The sequence below is a fragment of the Nanorana parkeri genome, unplaced genomic scaffold (genome assembly GCF_000935625.1).
Source record: "Nanorana parkeri isolate BGI_ZX_2015 unplaced genomic scaffold, ASM93562v1 scaffold646, whole genome shotgun sequence".
Taxonomy (NCBI): Eukaryota; Metazoa; Chordata; class Amphibia; order Anura; family Dicroglossidae; genus Nanorana; species Nanorana parkeri.
In genome coordinates, this window is record NW_017306914.1 from 174282 (window position 1) to 195579 (window position 21298).

At 45.7% G+C, this 21298-nt stretch overlaps 1 protein-coding gene across 1 annotated transcript in view; it reads left to right on the forward strand.

Moving 5' to 3' along the window:
* The first annotated feature begins 223 nt into the window (after positions 1 to 223).
* Positions 224 to 21298, forward strand: part of LOC108792478 (lysyl oxidase homolog 2-like) — an 81931-nt gene continuing 60856 nt past the window's right edge. Inside the window, exon 1 of the mRNA XM_018563267.1 lies at positions 224 to 365. The gene's annotated coding sequence lies outside the window, so the exon portion shown is untranslated. The remainder of the gene's footprint in view (positions 366 to 21298) is intronic.

Consider the following 21298-nt stretch of genomic DNA (forward strand, 5'->3'; position numbering starts at 1 on the left):
TGTAGAACATGTTATAGCAGATTCCGTCACATTTCCTCCCTTGCTGCGCTCCTATTAACATTGCAAATTATTATCCCCATTAACCCTTCGGAGCTCAGTGTGTAGGCTGCTGCACAGCCCCTGAACTCATATTACACAGCTCCAAAGCATGAGCTCACCCTTACTAGTCTACTGGGGGCTGGGAGAGGAGGGGAGAGAATGGGGGGAGAGAGGGAGGGAGGCAGGCTTCTGTGTGTTCAAAAAGTGTGCAGGATACGGGGCTGAGACTTGAAGGACAACTTCTACAGCATTGCAGCCAGGGACCCTCATCAGAGCCGGCCTGATAGAAGCCATCCGCCTGGAGGCTGCAGCGCTGCTACTGACCTGTGAGTGTGTTGGGTAGATGAGGGTGGGAGCTGCACCGGTCTTTGTGTAATGGGGAATTCATAGCGAGGTTTTACACTGCAGATTGTCGGGCAAGGCATAGACTGTACATTGCATTGTGATCAGCAGCCTGCCTCTGAAGAGCTTTCAATGAAAGTGGGGTAGATCTGGTGGGTTGATAGCGCTGACAGCGCTGGAGCGATGAGAGTCAAGGTTGGTTTTGATGAATAGAGAATACGGTGCGTTTTACCGTACAATGCAAGTGAAGTATGTATGGATCTGGTGGGGGTTCGCTTCTGCTTTTTTTGCAAAATTTAGACCTCTTAAGACGGGCAACTTTTTGGGTGTGTGGCGAGGAGCGCCAAGTATGCATCTTGCTTGAAATAATTTTCTATTGGTTAAGACCATTATGTACATCCAACGCGTTTCGGGGAAAAGGACTCCCCCTTCTTCAGGGCTTGACAAATAAATTGCAATGGTATCCAAGGTGCAAGACTGTTAAGAAGTGATACTCTGCAGGGTGCACCGTCTGCCTCTGAAGATCTCACTTACAAGGTGTAACCTCCTGCTTTGACACTGTGCAGGGTGACAAAGCCTATGCCTGAAGGGTCGACATATTTAGGAGTAATACTCTGCAGACTCATATAGACTGCGGCTTAAATTTCAGCACATTCTAAGGCATGCTCTGAGTCCTGTATTTTACACTCCCGAAAATTGTAAGTTAAGCTCTACAAAGTCGCAAATCTTGTGGCTTAAGAGCTAACACATTCTTAGTAATACCCTGCAGGGTGCAAGACCTTACATCACCCGGGCGTGATAGTCTGCAGGCTTAAAAAAAAAAACCTTGCATGTGAAGATCTGATTGTGATGCTTTGCAGGTGTCACGCAGCCCTTTGCAGAAAAATAAAAAGTGATACTCTGTAGTTTGGTAAATCTTGTCCTGCACAAAAGGGAGTGATGATCTGCATGTGGCACACAGCCTGGCTCTGCAGAATGTAAGCAGCAGTGAGTGATGCTCTGCGGGTAGTACACAGCCTAGCTTTGAGAAACTGACATCTTAAGAGCAATACCCTTCAGGAAGCACCCAGCTCAGCAATAAAGTAGTGAGCGATACTCTGCAGGCACAAAGTTTGAAGATTCATATTAGGGAGTGATGGTCTGCAGATGGCAGACAACTTGGCTGTACGGAACTTACACAATAGGGAGTGGCACTCTGCTGTTATGAGATCTGTCTATGCAGATTTGATCTAGTCAGGAGTGATATTCTGCAGGTGGCCCCAGCCTCACATAGGCAGCATGTTGTACAAATGTTCCTGCGATGCTCTGCAAGGCTCATTGTCAGAGCTGTTCAGGGAAGTGTGAACGGTTCACTCATTACAATGTAATTGGCCTTGGAGCAGGGCAGAGATAGCACTTGCCTTGCAGTGAGTCCTCCTTGTCTACATACTTCACATAACAGAGAGATGCTCTGCCTGAGCTGCAGCACGTACAGAGTTACACTTTATCCTGGAGTGTGATGGCCCTATGTGCACAGCAGAGCATTCCAAACCAGGCTAAGTGAGATGCTCTGCATGTTTTACATCGGCTCCTATGAGTGATGCTCTGTCTATGTCACATAGCATTCTAGGAGTGATGCTCTGCCTGTATTACCGTGTTTCCCCGAAAATAAGACACTGTCTTATATTTTTTTTGACTCAACAAAATGCACTAGGTCTTATTTTCAGGGTAGGTCTTATTTTTTTAATGTACAACAATCCACACTTATTACCGGTAGAAGACTTACATGACAGGAGTGAGTGGCAAAGTTAAGAATAGGGTGATCAGGGCAGTCAGGGGTGCTGTACCTTTCCAAGAGCAATTTGGTAACCAATCGCTGGCCAGAATGAGCGAAGCGCGCTTTCACTATCATTCCTCACAGGCGGAATGCATTTGGTATCACTCCGCCTGTGATAGGAGCCGGCGCTATAGAGGAGGCATCGGCTTATGCGGCTCTGCTCCCTCCGCTGCCGCCTCGCTTCCTCTAGCGCTAGCTTCGTGGGCACCGCTGATTCTCTCCAGCAGCTCTTCAAGTTCTCCCCTTATGCCACCACCGGCCCTGGGAATGGTCACAACTAGGTCTTATTTTCGGGGTAGGTCTTATATTTAAGCAATTAACAAAAATAGTACTAGGTCTTATTTTTGGGGTAGGTCTTAATTTCAGGGAAACAGGGTACATAGCTTCCTATGAGTGATGCTCTGCATATATTACATAGCCTCCTATGAGTGATGCTCTGCATATATTACATAGCCTCCTATGAGTGATGCTCTGCATATATTACAAAGCCTCCTATGAGTGATGCTCTGCATATATTGCATAGCCTCCTATGAATGCTGCTCTGCATAGATTACATAGTCTTCTATGAGTGATGCTCTGCATATATTACATAGCCTCCTATGAGTGATGCTCTGCATATATTACAAAGCCTCCTATGAGTGATGCTCTGCATATATTACATAGCCTCCTATGAGTGATGCTCTGCATATATTACATAGCCTCCTATGAGTGATGCTCTGCATATATTACAAAGCCTCCTATGAGTGATGCTCTGCATATATTGCATAGCCTCCTATGAATGCTGCTCTGCATAGATTACATAGTCTTCTATGAGTGATGCTCTGCATATATTACATAGCCTCCTATGAGTGATGCTCTGCATATATTGCATAGCCTCCTATGAGTGATGCTCTGCATATATTACAAAGCCTCATATGAGTGATGCTCTGCCTGTATTACATAGCCTCCTATGAGTGACGCTCTGCCTGTATTACATAGCCTCCTAGGAGTGATGCTCTGCCTGTATTACATAGCCTCCTAGGAGTGATGCTCTGCATAAATTGCCTAGCCTCCTAGGAGTAATGCTCTGCCTGTATTACATAGTCTTCTATGAGTGATGATCTGCCTGTATTACATAGCCTCCTATGAGTGATGCTCTGCATATATTGCATAGCCTCCTAGGAGTGATGCTCTGTATAGATTACATAGCCTCCTATGAGTTACATAGTTACATAGTTACATAGTATTTGAGGTTGAATAAAGACATTAGTCCATCAAGTCCAACCTATTAGGATCTCATTCTAGGAGTACCCGTACCCCTGTATATTACCGGTACCCCTGTATATTACCTGTACCAAGTGATGCTCTGCCTGTATTACATAACATTCCATGAGTGATGCTCTGCATATATTACATAGTCTCCTAGGAGTGATAGTCTGCTGTATTACATAACATTCTATGAGTGATACTCTGCCTATGATAGCTGTATGAAGATTCTCCCCTGCGGTGACTGATTCTCTGCATACCTTGTGTAGCTCATTGGATGCAATGATCTGCATTGTACACATAGCCTCTGATAAGTGATGCTCTGCAGGCAGTAGTAGTTATGGCCGGCAATGCTCTGCATAGCGTCTTGTGGAGCGATGATCTATGTGGATGAGCGATGCTAAGCAGACATTACACATCCAGCACTCAGTGACATTCTGCAGATATTACATAGAATTATAATGAGTGATGATCTGCATATATCATCCTGTACTGAGCGATGATCTGCAGACTCCATGATAAGTGATGATCTGCATATATCATCCTGTACTGAGCGATGATCTGCAGACTCCATGATAAGTGATGCTCTGCATATTTCATCCTGTACTGAGCGATGATCTGCAGACTCCATGATATTCAGAGTTTCCGGTAAACACTTAGGCCACTGACCTGTTTAATCATTGTGCAACTTCCTGTCTACAGTGTCAGGAATCTGTGTCCCCGGCTCTGTGTGACAACAAACATGTCCGATGGGCGCTTAGGGTTGCCACCTTTTCTTCAGGCCAAACCCGAACACTACAGCGCTTCACGGCAATTTGTTTGTAAAGTATACACTATGCATGTATTTTGTAAATAAACGACATTTGAGTTAATCACAACTTACCAGTATGCCACAGGTCCCCAGATATGCATTCTATAGATAAGTGTACAAAGCAGTACCCATATACCTTGCCGCAATTCTTACCAGATATACCAAAAGTAACAGGTGCTGGTAATGACTGCGGATGGCGCTGCTCACAGGCGCTCGGTATTTGTGAATCTGCATTATCACCTCAGAGAAATACTTAGCGGCTAAAGCTCTGCGTATCATCAACATTTGTCATTCATAAAATACTTATTTTCACCTTATTTCATCCTTTGTTGCATCTTAGTGCTGCTGACCTCCTATATCCTCTTTGCAGCCACTTCCTGTCAACATGCACTCCAGCGTTGGCTGCATGGCTCTTCTCAGGTTTGTTGATGGTGATAACTTACTCGCCCACATCTTTGGCCCAGTCCCCGGGACGCTGTCAGCCCCACCCATGGACTACACATATCTTGCTCTCCTTTCCGACAGTCCCGCCCACTTTTGGAAAGACCACTCCCCTATTAATTCACGGACCACCTACGCACAACTGTGATCCCCTCAGTGATGCTGCACATGCTCAGTAACTCCAATAAGAGTGTTGCTGTGATCACCAGACACAGCCTGGGACACAGCATCACCTAGATGTGGGCAGTCGGCATCTATGGACGATGCCTGTGTAATGTGTGTTGGAACAGCCACTTGTAGTCTCCATCAGAAGCCCATGTGACAGGGTGGCAACATACAAGTGCCATTAGGAAACAGGGACATAGTGTGGTCACTCTATAAGGCCTCGTTCACACCAGACATAGTGTGTTCAGTGTGTTCCGGCCCGATTCTGGCCAGAGCGCACTGCATGGCATTGTGGCCGGCTCACTATGTTGTGGGGCAGGAGGGGGCATGGCGGTCCATTGAAGTGAATGGCAATGTAGCCACGCCCTCCGGCCGCAATGCGATCGGCCGCACGGGAACGCAAGGCACATTGTGCCTGCAGTCGTCCGGTCTAAACAAAATAGTGCTTGCAGCATTGTGTTCGGACTGGACCGCAGGCATAATGGGGGGAATTTATCAAAACTGGAGCAGACAAAATCCGGAGCAACTGTTCATGGCAACCAATCAGCTTCTCACTTTCATTCTCAAATCTGAACTGAACAGACTGAAGAGAGAAGCTGATAGTTTGCAATGCACAGCTGCTCCAGTTTTTGCCTGCTCCGGTTTTGATAAATTCCCCCCAATGTGCCTTGTGTTCCTGTGCGGCTGATCGTATTGAGGCCGGAGGGCGTGGCTACGGTGCCATTCACTTCAATGGACCGCCCCTTCCTGCCCCACAACACAGTGAGCCGGCTGCAATGCGATGCAGTGCGTTCTGGCCAGAATTGGGCCGGAACGCACTGTGTCTGGTGTGAATCCTGAATGTTTGGAGGTCTCTGGTATAATTTGGAGGATCTTCAGTACAGCGGGATAATGCTGGAGGGCAAAAAGTGTCTGAAATATCCTATCGACCAATCAGATTCCAGATGACGTTTCTCCAGCACACTGTAGGACGGGTGCCATCTAATTGTTAGGGTCTGGCGGACATTTAAATGCTCCCCATAAATGCTGCTAAACCCTCGCCCCCCCATCCCCGTCCCCAGGCACACAGTGTTCTGGTTTACCCATTAGGGGGACATCCTGCCTCTGATGGATTTTCCTGAAGTCGGCTTTTGCCAGTATTAACCCCTTCCCTGCAAGCAGTGGACTGATAAGCCCCGGCCATCCTGCAGTAGCTGTGTTTGTATAGAAGTCCCCAGGCCATAGGAACAGTTCTGAAACGTCCAAGTGCTGGAGGCCGAGTTATATTGATGAGTCTCTGGGGACATGTCAGAGATTCTCAACACAGTTATAAATATTATCATTGCCTTAAACTTTCAGAGAATACTTGGGTCAGTCCTTGCTTCAAATATCCTTATTTCTTGATGTGGAACTCCAATTTAGTTTTGGACGGGGTTAGAACATTTGCCTGGGTTTGTTCACCGTTGGTATCCCCTTTGGGGACATTGATCCTCACTCTATAGTCCGAGACACCTGGCTATGGGACAGGAAATACAAATCTGACAAGTTTTAACCATTCCCCACTAAGCTGCAGTACCATATTAATTGTATCCCGTGTCTTGAAGGACTACCCCAAAAACCTTCTCCTGTTCTTCATTTCCCAACATGCTTCATGACCACCATGAGGTTGTCTCCAATTAGTTGAGGGGCATAAATGTTAGGTTCAGCAGGGCGGAACAAGAAAAAAAGTCTATGGCCTGCTTTAGAGAAAACATAAAACCTATACATCATCTCAAGACACAGTGTCAACTGCTCTCAAGGGGGGCCATTCAAAAGTGCCCACCCATGGAGGATCCCGAAACCGTCATCCAGAATTTCTGATGTGACCAGAACCAACACATATGGGAGGTTTCTGTTGGAGGAATGCTTCATGGGATTTAGTTGGAAATGTCCGCATGATCCCCATTTGTTCCGCATTAATATTTCCCAACATGCTATACATTCTTAGAAAAAAAGCACGCATGTGAAAACGTGAACACAAAAACATCCATCCCATTGCTTCTCGACAGCCATAGGTGGACCTATCCCAACAGCAGTGATGGTTCTGTTTAGTTGAGGTCATGCCTTAGTAGTCACTATGGCTTGTTGCGCATTGCACTGACTGATAGAATAAGTCAACATAAGGTCCTCCTTCCTCTCCTCCACCTGACTACTTACTGTCTAGGTCTACAGTGTGCTTTTAGATTGTGTTCCAAGTTGGGCGCACTCATGGACTTCCAACTTGGAAGAACTTGGAATGCGGAACAAATAGTTACATAGTTACTATGTAACCATATGGAGAGCACCCAGGGCCCATTTGTATGTACGTACGCACACTGCGTCTCTGTTCTACGATGGAAGAGAACTGGGGAGCTGTACGGGACATATTTTACATTTAATTAACTTGAAACAATGTGTAGACTTGTCTGCCTGCATTCTTAATATAACATCCATCTCCGATTACTATATGGAGGTGAAAGGGGGATGAATATAGCTGCAGGGAGCCCCTATCCTCAACTCCTGTCCTGCTTTGTGCAGCACATTGCAAGCATAGTGATACGGGAGGTAAAAGCGGCGCTATTAATCATTTTCATGGCTGAAAACACCACAAACATGCAGTGTCCTAATACCAGGTCAAAGCTGGGTCATTGTAAAGGAGAACCCCAATCAGTGTCATTCGAATCTGAAATGGTCCAAAGCAAATATATACTAAGCTTCAGAACTCTGCAGCCGGTGAAATACTTTTGTAAGGTTTCTGGTACATACAGTATAAGATATTTCCCTGTATGAGGTCACTCGTCTCCTACTCAGTACAGCTGAGAAGGTCTGAAGAAGGTAAAAGATACACAATGACAGTTGCACCTTATGATCCCATTAGAGACAAATGTCATTCTGAACCTTCAGGATCCCTACATTAGCTGAGCTGGTAGTAGTTAGCAGACTGTAGCAGAAGAGGGCAAGGCTGCCAACTATTTCCCTGTAACAGTTCACTCCTCTCCTAGTCAATATAGCTGAGAAGGTCTGAACAAGGTAATGATGATCCCATTAGGGACAACTATCATTCTGAACCTTTAGGACCACCTACGTTAGCTGAGATGTTAGTAGTTAGCAGACTGCAGCAGAAGAGCGGCCAACTATTTCCCTATAAGAGGTTACTCCTCTCCTACTCAACATAGCTGAGAAAGTCTGAACAAGGTAAAAGGTTCATAATTACAGTTGTCCCTTATGATCCCATTAGGGACAACTGTCATTCTGAACCTTCAGGATCCCTACATTAGCTGAGCTGCTAGTAGTTAGGAGACTGTAGCAGAAGCCAACTATCTAAACTTTACACTGTGGGCTAATGAAGTCCTTAAAGGAGAACTATGGGGTCAGTGTTTTTCCCCATAGTTCTCCTTTGGGTAACGGGAGGACACAAACTAGCGTCCTCCCATTACCCTAAGCTCAGTATACCGCGAGCTACAGCTCGCGGTATACTGAGACGCCGCAGCCGGAGCGGATCCCGACGTAGATGACGGGATCCTCCCAGCTGCGTGAGTGACAGCTGGCTCTGCCTATCTAGAGGCAGAGCCAGCTGTACCCGCTCCCTTCCCTGTCCGTTCCACCAGTCAGCGCTGTAGGATCGGACAGGGGAGGGGGGAATCCAGTCCCTCCCCTGTCACGGCAGAGAGCCGTGACAGGATCGAGAGGTGAGCGAACGCCGGTATGTGTTCGCTCACCTCCCGATCTACTGAGCCGACCTGTGACAGTCTCATTGTCACAGGTCGGCTAGAACTATGAGGTGAGTGAAAAGCACTCACCTCATAGTTCTCCTTTAAGGTATACCAGTAGTTGAGGGGTAAACGTACTTCCTTTTGGATGGGCAATGGTAGGAACCTGTCAGCACAAGCGGATTACCCAAAAGGCAACCTGGGCAGGAGCTTTGGGCCTGATGGATGTCCAGTGGTCCAGAGGACAGCACAGCTGGTCAAAGTTGTGGACCTGCCTGTCACTTCACAAGGGAGCATGCACTTGTAGTACACACAGTGCAGACGGTGCAGCTTCTCTTGGCCCATTGCAACTCTTATTAATGGCAATCTAAGGAAGGATGGGGAAGGGGGAGATTTACAAAGCTTAGGGCATCATTCTGCCTTACTCTTTCTCTTGCTATCAGGACAGGAATATGGGGATTGACATTATTAAGCAGAATCATAAAACCAAAGTACAATAGAAGTTGGACAATTTCTGGACAGTCAACTTGCCTGACCACCAACATTGGATCTCATCGCCTGAGAACCCGTGTACAGTATACAGTATATGAGATGAAGCAGTTGACAGGAAGCAACTGTAAGATTGTAGGTGATCTCCAACCCATGGACACTTGAGCTATACATCAGACACAGATGTATACAGATGGTTCTAAATGGCTCGGTGCGCACTTCTACATTTGCACTCAGGCTGCCTTATCCAACTGGTCTTTCTTGATTCTCTGATCTCAGGGGAGCCTGGTACAGCCTCACAACCCAAGCTCTATTACTAGCACATCTCATCTTAGGCTTCTTGTGTCTCAGTGTGAGGGGCTGATTGGTTGTGTAGTAGACAGATGTTACCCTTTGTTTAGTGACAGAGCTAATTAGTACAGTGTTTACATTTGATTGGCCTGGCTGGTTTATGGCCTAGTTGTATGACATTTTGAGTGACGAGGCTCTTTACAATATCTCTGCGTGACAGGGGTTGTCCATTCAATAGTATAGCCATCTATTTTACTGTCAAAGCCCTACCCTTCTGATAGACATGAGATGCCAGTCACCCACCATGTTTTCTCATGTCTGTTCAACCCCTGCAGAGAAGCAATCAATGGGGCAGGTTAGAACATTTTCCCTAATTGCTATGACTGACCCTTGAAATAAGTAAGGTGTGCAAAGTCTGGCAGCACTCCTCATCTTCTTCCCCAGGACTTGGTAAGGGGGACCTTCTCCACTGATTACCAATGTAAGGGAGCAGGTCACTGACCACCAATATAACTGACCACTTCACCAACCATCAGTTTATGAAGACATAGCTCCAATGACTACCAATGTTAGGGTGACCTTATCCACAGAATACCAATGTAAGGGGAACTTCTCCACTGATCACCAAAGTAAGGGGCACCTTCTCCACTGATCACCAATGTAAGGTGGACCTTCTCCACCGATCACCACTGTTAGGGGGACCTTCTCCACAGAATACCAATGTAAGGGGAACTTCTCCACTGATCACCAATGTAAGGGAAAACGTCTCCACTGATCACCAAAGTATGGGGGACCTTCTCCACTGATCACCAATGTAAGGGGGATCTTCTCCAATGATCACCAATGTAAGGAGGGCCTTTTCCTCTGATCACCAATGTAAGGGGAAACTACTCCACTGATCACCACAAGTAAGGGGGACATTCTTCACTGATCACCAATTTCACTGGCTGTATTTTCTTCCTGGATATTATTATTAGTTTAATTCTATTAATATTACTAATGTTGTTGTATAAAACAACCTTGGGTGTGTCAAACACTAAGGGGGTTATTGACTATTGAGCTGAAGTATACAGCCGTAGCTTCGGCTGATCCTTCGGCTCTCTTCGGCCGCCAGAGCCCTTCAGTTCAGCCGAACCAAAGGGCTGCTGTACGGTCTATTCACAATAGCCTGTACTGCAGCCGAAGGCGGCCAAGTGGCTCAGCTAAGCCGAAGATATATGCTTCAGCTCGGCACTGTTAGCATGCTACATTCCTTATTATTTATTTCTTCTTATATTGCACATTAATGAAAATGTTGAGAAAGGCTGGCGTAGCGTGTTCCATTGACCCTCCAACCGGTGGAAGCTTTGTGGCTAAATGATCCCCGCATAACTCCAGTGATATTGTTAGTTGAGTAGCCATGTCCGGTTATCCTTTGCGGCAGCTTGTAGGCACACAACCTTTGATGTCCAAAGCAGCCCTCTCTGCTAGGATGGCACCTTCTACTCATAAAATGTTCCTATTAAACTGGGCCAAACTTGGCCTAGAATATTCTATATTGTAATTAAGTTTATATGATATGACTGTATTTCTGCCGATGTTGGTAAAAAAGTTTGTGGTTTATAACTGTACAGGAAAAAGGCGCTTCTTTGGCTTTGTAGCCTATAGGCTCAGGTCTACTGTTTCTAATGACATATCCAGCTCTTCGTGTAGCCCTCTCTAATTATACGTTGTGTTCCTCTGGATGATATGTAGTTTTCTTGTGTGACATCGGACTGACAGGGTCTTGTAAATGATGTTGGCTAGTTGTCTGGCCTGGTGATTGACAGGTAATTGTAGCTGGTGCACGCCTATTAGCTATTTGACCCATGGCAGTGGCTATGTGACTAACTGAAGCTGACCACTGTTGTAAGAAATATTGTATTGTGATATCTGTACATCGTTAATACATATAATGAAACATTTTGGATATAAATTCCTTTATTCATTTATCATGAATTTCCAGATTTGCTTGCAGGCCAAGCTGTTCAGTAAGTGACAGGGATTGGGGCAAACTATAACACTGCTGGAGGTGCTTCATTGCTTCTAATGCTGAATAGTGGGAGGAAATTTTAAGCAAGTAAACTGGAACAGCCTTTCTCAACCAGCAAGCCATGGCACCCTGGGGTGCCTTCTAGCTTCCTCAGGGATGCCTGAGCATCATGCCTTTCCATGGTGCAGGCAGGCTTCTCATGTGAAAGTAGTGGTCTCTAATGGGAAGGGGGCTCCTTCGCGCGTGAAACATATTAGAAGTTTCTCTTCATCTCCTGTGCCATTGATTTTATGGATCGATAAAGGCGCCACTTTTATGGCGACTTGTCACTGCCCACTTTTTCAGCAGCAGTATTACCAGTGGCAAGCTCTGTGAGCATGTGACTGCAGTGGGCAAGCGTGGACCAACCAGGAGCGACACTTTGGCTAGAGTTGGACATTAGAATCATTAATCCCTATGATCCATGCGCCTCAATGTAAATGCACATTTTACTTTTCTGCAGAATGCAGTGCAAACCAAGCAGTTGGAAACGTGACCTTTATTCCTGTGTTGATTGACAAAGTTACATTGTATCTCCATGACCTTCTTGTGTCTGTGTGATTGATGTTGAGTCCGTCTGTTCATTGATAAATGCTCACTGTGTTGAAGACGAAGTATCCCTTTGACCTGTTTGAATGGCAGCGGCCAGTCATTACAGTAATGAGGGTCATTTCTGTAATGGAGCCATGTTGACCTCTTTGTAGTACACTGCTTGTTAGTACAGTATATCTATTTAGTTACATGAACTGCTTTCATTATGGTAATGTTAATATGTCATACCCCAACCTGTCCGTCTATCTCCCACCTTGACTGCCTTTAGGCGTTCCCTAAAGACTCATCTCTTCAGGGAAGCCTATCCCACCTCGACCTAACCACTGAACCTTCACATTCTCAAATAATTCATCCCCACACAGCTACCTCCCTATGTATCATTTCCCCCTCTTCTTTCAGATTGTAAGCCCTCAGGGGCAGGGCCCTCCTTACCATCTTGTATTGTATTGTAACTGTAATGTCTTCCTTATATTGTAAAGCGCTGCGCAAACTGTTGGCGCTATATAAATCCTGTATAATAATAATAATAATAATACACATCTCCCCACCCAGCTCTTGCCAACCTGGGACACTGTGGTTGGCATCGTGCCCGCATACGCATCTCCCCACCCTCTCTGGTGCTAAGAGCCAGGCAGGGAGATGTGTATGGGAGAGGGGTGGGGAGAGAAAAAGAGTCAGCTGTCTTCAAGTGGCAGTGCCCAGGACATGTGCCATATGTGCCATAGCTTTGATACACCACAAGGTAGAAACAGCAAATTTGTGCCTACCAATGCAGGGCAAAGCAGCAGGTTGACTTTAATGCTTCCCTTCCCTGCAGCACCTACTCACCCTCACTTGACTTGACTGCCATTCCATTCAACCACTAGGAGCAATGATAATACCCAGTAATGCTAGGCATGGAGGTGCATGTGACTCACTCCTTTTCCTCTCATGTGCCAGCACTGGTACTTAGTGATTGGCCCAGCAATATCACATGGGGGTGGAGAAAGTGACCAGTCCTGTGTAAGCGCCATAAGAACAACATGCAGCTTCCACGGGCCCTTTCTTTTTCACTCCACAAAGGAATGGAGCATTGTGGGAAGGAGATAATGGTGAGTAGATGCTGCCGAGAAGGGGGTCATTAAAGTCAGCTTGCTGCTTTGTTCTGCTTGGGCAAGGCGCAGGTTTACTTTTAACCAAGATCAGGATGGCACCCCCTGGGTTACACCTTTAAAGCAGAAGTAAAGCTAAAAAACAAAAACTTGCCTGCAGGTAGGGTCTTTTGGTAAAAGAGAATTCTATTCTACTCGTTTACATGCCTTCCCTCAATTTTTGTAACTACGTACACTGGCTGTGGTATCTGTGCAGTACGGTGTACAGTTGAGGCATCTTACATGTGCCGGGAATGGAGCTGGATGCTGAGTTAAAGGAGAACTATGGGGTTAAGTCTTTTCCCCATAGTTCTCCTTAGGGTAACGGGAGGACACAAACTAGCGTCCTCCCATCACCCTAGGCTCAGTATACCGTGAGCTGTAGCTCGCGGTATACTGAGATGCCACAGCTGAAGCGGATCCCGACAATTGTGCCGGGATCCGCCCAGCTGCGTGACTGACAGCTGGCTCTGCCTATCTAGAGGCAGAGCCAGCTGTACCCGCCCCCTCCCCATCCGATCCACCAGTCAGCGCTGGCGGATCAGAGCGGGGAGGGGGGAATCCAACCCCTCCCCTGTCACGGCAGAGAGCCGTGATAGGATCGAGAGGTGAGCGAACGCCGCTATGTGTTCGCTCGCCTCCCCATCTACTGAGCCGACCTGTGACAGTCTCATTGTCACAGGTCGGCTAGAACTATGAGGTGAGTTAAAAGCACTCACCTCATAGTTCTCCTTTAATGTAGTTAGACCGTTATTATAAACCGTAGACCGGTTTAATGGGCGAGGCCAGAAGATGGCGGACCTGGAAGAAGAGGAGAACGATATGCAAAAGCAAGAAAACAGTGGAGTTGTAGAAAGCTCAGACTTCACAGTGCTGGAGGAAAGCAAACCCAGAGGGACGTGTGTAAGCTGAGCATAGTTACACATTATGGCAAATGCTGGCTGCCCCCACCACTTAAAAACAACAGCGATGGCAGGTTACAGGTTCACCAACTAAACGCACCCAGCTCCTAGTACTATAAAGTCCTCCTTGGCACCCCATGTCCCTGTGTCAGCTGGTTTCCTATCACTTTCCACCTCTGTGTCTACATTCATTTCATTGACTGTCACCTTACACTTCACTTCCTCAGTCCTACAGACTTTCTCCGCTGGTCTTTCCTCCCACTGACACTCTCATTACTAAATAACTTTTCAGGAAGGTGTTGAACGACCTCTGAGTTCTCACTGTGCCACAGGCTCTTTTTGTCTTTATGGCTGACTTAACCGTATTCAGTCTGTGGTCACCAGGTGCAGCCAGTCTACAATTGAGGTCTAGCTCTTTATCTAAGGGGTGACAACTTTCACAGGTCATGAATCAGTCATCTCTGTGGCTGCAAAAAATAGCATCAGACTACACAGTGGAAACCCATACATCTTCCAAGCCGAGCTTATTTTCTGTTTACTGTTCCATGAATGTTCAGTATAATGATAGGCTGAGGTCTTCAACAAGAATCCACTTATCCTCCAAGGAGAGTGCAAACACGCCTGTCTTGCTGGGGGTCATCCAATTTGCAGCAAGTATTTCTTTTAATTGTGGCAACTGTCCTTTTTTGACTTATGTGGCACAAGGTAATTGATTCCCTTCTCAGTGAATGTTTTTGCTTCTCAATTTACAGGTCCATCCAACCACAGTAGCCAATTACAAAGGAGTCTCACACTCCCATGCACAATATTATGCAGTAACAGAGAATATGGTTGGAATATAACTTAGGTTAGCCTTTCTCAAACAGGGTGGCATGGCACCATGGGGGTGCCTTCTGGCTTCCTTAGGGGTGCCTCAAAATTTTCCTGCCTGCCCTCCCGCCCTCCACCATGCTGCCTTAGCTGTGGTTCCTGATGTGATGGTAGGATTCTGATGTGAAGGGAGGACTGAGAACTCTGTTGTGAATGGGAGAACTCTGGTGTAAATGGGTTCCTGAGTTAAGGGGGGGGGCGGGACGGTGTTGGTTATGTATTTAGATGAAGCACTGAGATCTTGAGGAATGCTGAATTAAGTTTTACTTGCTTAGAATAACGTTGTATACATGTATATAGGAATCCAGCATTATACAGCATATAGAGAGAACTTCCTGTATATATCATAGATAAGCATGAACATACAGGCTAGCATAGACTAGCATTGCACTACAGCGCCATATACAGCTCAAAAGCCATTACAGTAGAATGTCAGTAATATGCTGTTGTATTTCCAACAAGGACAACCCTACTGTTTTGTGTTCTTGTGTTGGGTTGCCCCTTTCAAATCCCTTACATTTTAGACTGGGGTGCCTCAAGATCTTGCATACCTTTAAAGGGTGCCATGGCTGAAAAAAGGTTGAGAAATGCTGGTTTAGGTAAATGTTATCAGAACTGAGTAGAAGGGGTGCAGCTAAGGGGGAAGAGACCCCTGGGGCCAGTTTCTGAAGGGCAGAATGAATGGTCACCAGCCCTCCAAATGTTCTTCAATGCCAAATCTCTTTATTAGATATAGCAGGTCATATCACCATGCGTAGCTTTGGCATTGAAGAACATTTGGAGGTCTGGTGACCATTCATTCTGTCGTTTTAATATTTGGCGGCGCCATCCACGTCTACTTCAGCACCTCCATATAATATATGGGGTTTCTCGGTCAGGAGTGCATTGAGATTCCCCATTGGACAGTCTCTGACGGAGACACAGGCTGAGTGGCTGTCTGATGCTGGGACGACATCTGTGAACTTCTGCAGCTGAATTTATTTGTCTCCTGTGTCACATCTCTTACGTGTCTCCAATGAGCCTCACCCAACCTTGCAGCTTGCATACTCTTCCAATATGGCAGCTGAAGCCCACAATTGTAGGCATTGTAGAAACTTCAACTTTCTATTAAAGATCTACAACTGTGGACTTCATTGGATGTAGTACTACAGCCAGAGGAAGAGCATAAATGAAGAAAGGCAACAATGTCTCCATTTTGGTGGCGGCCCCTTGTTTGAGGTCTATAAAAGGAACCAGTTTCCTTTATCCTGCTGTTTTTGGGGGGCCCATAACCATTGTTTGCCCTGGAGCCCATGTTATGTCTACACAGACATTATTTTAATGGGTTGTTGTGAGTGATTTTATATATTTATTAAACATACGGCCATTTACTCTGCATCTGTCTCAATTATAGAGAGACATAAATCCTGCACTAAGACAGAGAAGGTCACAAAGGGCTTGTTTCACGTTACACTGAAATGAGGTGTGAGCGAACTATAACATAGTGCCCGAAATATTTTCGCTCCATTAACCACTTGGAAGCCCGGGGTTTTTACACCCCCTTCCTATCCAGGCCATTTTTCAGTATTCGGCGCCGAGGTGCTGTACTGAAATACATTTTATATTATTTTTTGGGACAGATAGACCTTTCTTTTTTCTTTTGGTGGTATTTACTCACCACTGGGGGTTCTTATTTTTTTAATATATAAAGAAAAAAAGTACAGAAAGTTTTGAAAAAAAATGTTTTCCCTATGTTATGTTGTGAAACATTTATTATTACCCAATTTTCTGGTAAAATATAAAAGACGGGGTCACGTCGGATAAATAGACCTCAAACATGTTGAACGGTAAAATGCATGCGCCTGTGAAATCACAAAAAACTACCAAACCCAAAATTGGCCATAGGCGACACTTTAAAAGCTTCTAGCGCTCATCAATTTAGTGTTAACAGTGATTAACGGCCCTAGAATTATTGCTCGCACTCGGACGTTCCTGGTGATATGTAACTTGTGTGGCGTAATCGTCGTTATCAGAGGTAGGCGTGTACATGGGAGCAGGGGACTTTAGAAACAACATTTTGTTCTTTTATATATGTGACTTTCAGTTTTCTCCTTTACACTTAACTTTATTGCTATTACATAGGGAGCTAATAAGCCCTCTATGTGATAGCACAGATACAGTGGCAGGTCCTCTTTATGGAGACATCAGGGGTCTATTAGACCTCTAATGTCACCTAGGGACCCCAAAGAAGATGATGAAGCAAATATCTGTTTCACCTTCTTCTTCTCCGGTTACAGCAGCTGGAGAAATGACACACTGGAACCGGAAGTGATGTAATACATGTCGCTACTAGGTTCAGTGATTGGAGGGAAGGTAAGCCACTGCCAGTGTGCTGATCTCAGTCGCATCACAAGGGGGGCACTGGGGTGCGGCCTGCAACCAGGTGGCACCAGAATGACTGACAGTCATTTTGGTGTCACACGCTCTGAAAAGTCAGGCACTCGGTCATGGACCGAGAGCCCAACAGTTGCAGGAGAGAGGAGGGCACCCGGGGGCATACCTTATCCGGGTGAACGTCCCCTTCTCTCTCTGCCGGCGTCCATCACCAAGATGGCGTCTGGCAGGTATCACAAAGATGGCCGCGCATGCGCGATGATGTCACAGCGGGGTGTCACCCGGTATCTGCTCTGGATGACACCTGGCCTCAGGACGCCCCCTGGCTGATCTCCCTCCGATCTCAGTGCAGAGACCTGCTGTGCTGGACTTGGGCCTGCACAAGGGACAATGGAGTCTTGGGTAGCTGGCAGCGGTGGCAGAGAGAGCACACTTCCTTCCTCAGCCTGGTAAACAGCCATTGCCAGCTTCACAAATATTTTTTTCGAGTTTAGACCACTATGCTATGGTGAAGATTGTGGAGTTAGATTAAATGTCGGAGAAAAAAAATATCTCATTTCAATAACGTACATTTCCCCGTGTGACCCTGCAAGTACAGACACCACATATCATTTGTTCATCAAAATTTCCAGACTTAGGGGCATATTTATAAAGCAGATGAATCTTCCAGGTGCATATGTTTTATATGGCAGTGCTTGACTCCCCACCAGAGGATGTTTTGTAAGAGTCAAATGTATTGCTTTATACATACAGGTGAAACTCGAATAATTAGAATATCGTGCAAAAGTAATTGCAGTAAGTGCTGCAAAAGGGGCCCAAACCAAGTACTGAGTACATATGCATGCTTGTACTTTTCAGAGGTCCAATATTGTTCTATGTACAATCCTTGTTTTATTGATTGCATGTAATAATCTACTTTTTTGAGGTTGTGGATTTGGGGTTCTTGGGGTTTTCATGAGCTGTAAGCCATAATCATCACAATTATGACAAATCACGGCTTGAATCATCTTGCTTTGCATGTAATGAGTCTCTCATATATTAGTTTCACCTTTTAAGTTGCATTAGTGAAATAAATGAACTTTGCACGATATTCTAATTATTAGAGTATCACCTGTACACCCTTTGGTATCAGCCCTGCCCAGTTGTCTGTTGTTGAACTACTGAATCCCGTCCTTTCTTCCAATCTCCACAGCATAGGGACTAATTGTTCTGTAATGCAAGAGAAGAACTAGAAGGGTTCGTGGAGATAACACAGGAACTATGCATTGCACAGGACAGCTCTGGATTTCTCACACACAACCAATAGACATTTAACAGACTGAAAAGGAGAAAATCAGAGATGTCCATTGTTAGGGTTTACATACACTTTAAAAGGAGGCAGACTAGATCAACATGGAGGAGTTTCAAACTTGAAGACTAGAATTTGTGTGTGTTAAAAGCAGGGATGCACCGATATATCGGCTGCCGAAATATATTGGACGAAAATGGCACTTTTGGCACAATGCCGAAAGTGAAATTTTTTTGCCAAAATAGCAGTGCATCCATGCTTTCTCTCCTTCCCACTGGGCGCTGCTCTCTGTCCCAGTGGGGAGGAGAGAAACTGTCACAGCCGGCCGAGCGCTGCAGGAGCAGAGCAGTGTGAGTGGCCAGCGTCTCTCCTCCCCGCCCGCTCAGCCTCCTGTCATAGATCGGCAGAGAGGTGTGTGGGCGGAGACAGCTTGCCGCGCTGTCACCGGAGGCTGAGCTCTCCTCCCCGCACCGCTCGCTCAGCGGGTACAAGCAGCCAGTGATCAGTGATTTCTGAGTGTTTGTAAATAATTGAGGACATGGTATGTGTACTGTATCCTCAATTATGAATGAATGGAAAGTGATCTACATCCCCTCCTGTTTATTCATGATTGTGGTTATAGTAAACATATTCTGTCCTCATGTTATGAATGAACAGGAACACTCAGTATAGAGGATTTCTGTTCATTTATAACGGGCTGCAGAAAAAGAGATTGAGGACTCTGTGTCCTCAATCTCTTTTTCTATTTCAAAAGGAAAATATCAGGAGTCTGTTTAGACCCCTAATATTTCCACAAAGCCCCTAAAAGTAAAGTAAAAAATACAAAATATTTTATAAAAATGAATAAATAATTAAAAATTAAATATTAAAAACTAAAAAGTTTATTAAAAAAAAAATAAAAAAAAATTATTTTGAAAAATTTGAAAAAGTTAGAATAAAAAACATTTTCGGTTTCGGCCTGACATGTTTTTTTCATTTCGGTTTTGACATTTTCATTTTGGTGTAACTCTAGTTAAAAGAGAACCTGGTGATCCTGCATACAAGTCCGTGTTTAGGCACTTCTTGTTATGGGGTGACAACTGTCTCTCAATAGTGGCCCTGTGTTGTCACCCTGTTACATTCTCCACTGATTGTGACTACTAGCAACTGCGCCAACACACAGTTGTGATCCACCGTTGTCTCTCTCAGGAAGCCGGTCCGGGCAATGACATGCATCCATTGCTGGAGCAAATTCATGCTCCAATCCATCTAGTTTTACATCTACTTAAAGGCGTAGAAGCATTTGCATGCTGTAGAATGAGGCACGTATGTCATGGTGCCATTACGCTGCAGCTGCCATGATGTCATTGCAGTACATGATGTCATTGCATTATACCTCAAAGTGTTGAACATTCTCTGGCACCAGCTTCTCAACACTACATTGTGGCTGAAGGCCCAGTACACACAGCTGCTACGTATAGTTCTGGCTTTGTGCTACATTGACCTTGAGCAATACTAGAAAATGTTTTCCTGGTCACAATTATGGTAATTCAGGCGGAATGACTGTTGGTCACTGAGTAGGTCACGACACAGTGGTCCAAGCAGAAAATACTTTCGCTGGACACATATTAGTACATGTGCCACCTCGTTGATCATGGGGGAGTATAAATTGGTCATAGAGCAGGGGTGTATAGGAGGCAGAGAGGGTTCTGCACATAGACTATTTGGGGAAGAGGCAGAGCAGGAGCTTTTCATGGACCATGGACGAAAGGTCAGGTAGAGTAATAGGAAGGAAGTAGATGACCATGGTTGGGCAAGAGAGAGGATTCAGATGGTCAGCTGATCAAGTACAGGAGGAAGTGAAAGAATGGAGGTACAAGGATGTGCATAGATTGGAGGAAGAGAATGAAGGCATTGGGATCGAATTGTAGACAAGGATATACAGGTGGCTGGGACTGATCTGAATATGGACCAGTGGTAAAATGGGTTAAGCAGGTCTGATCAAGTTGGGGTGCAGAGATGAAAATGATTGTGGCTGGTGGGAGTGAGGTGAAGCCAAAGCTGATCATGGACAGAAGAGGAAGAGACATGATTGTTTCTAAGGGATGGAGGGGAGAGAGGAGCAGCATCTGATTGTGTTCCACTGGGAGAGGAGAAACCTAGTCACGGACAGGAGGGCGAAGAGAGAAAAGTCAAAGAGGGGCTGATCCTTGACTGGAACTGTCAACTCTCTCTTGTCAACTCTTGGGGCAGTTCATACCCTTTCTCCTGAAGTTAAGGTAAAGCTGTTTGCACCAACCAAGACACGTTAGCCAAAAGGGTGTTTCTTATTGAGAAGGGGAGGTCTTATTATATACGTCACAAGGACTCTTTAAATGATTACATATTAGATGTTAATTTATGTCTCCAAGATGGTAACCAGAGGATGGAATCAAAAATAAACTGTTTGGGTAAGGCTGCAGTGGGCTGGAACCAGGAGGAATTGCTAATGTTGCACAAGATGTCCCGCCCAACTCAGTGATGTGACTGGTTGCCCTTGAGCTGGGCAGGACACCACCCAGAGTGTCCCGCTCAGCTTCTGGCAACCAGTGATGTCACTGGTTGCTATGTACTAGGCTGGACACTGTCACAGAGCTCTTAGCACCCCCCCCCCCCCCCCCCCGCCCCACCCACCCCCCCCCCCCCCGTCACATCCCACCGCCATCCACCCGTCACATCCCACCGCAACCCAATCAGGTTGCCTCATTACAGCAACAGCCCTGGCTGGAAACAAGGAACATGCTTGTATTTTTGCAAAATGCCATGGTG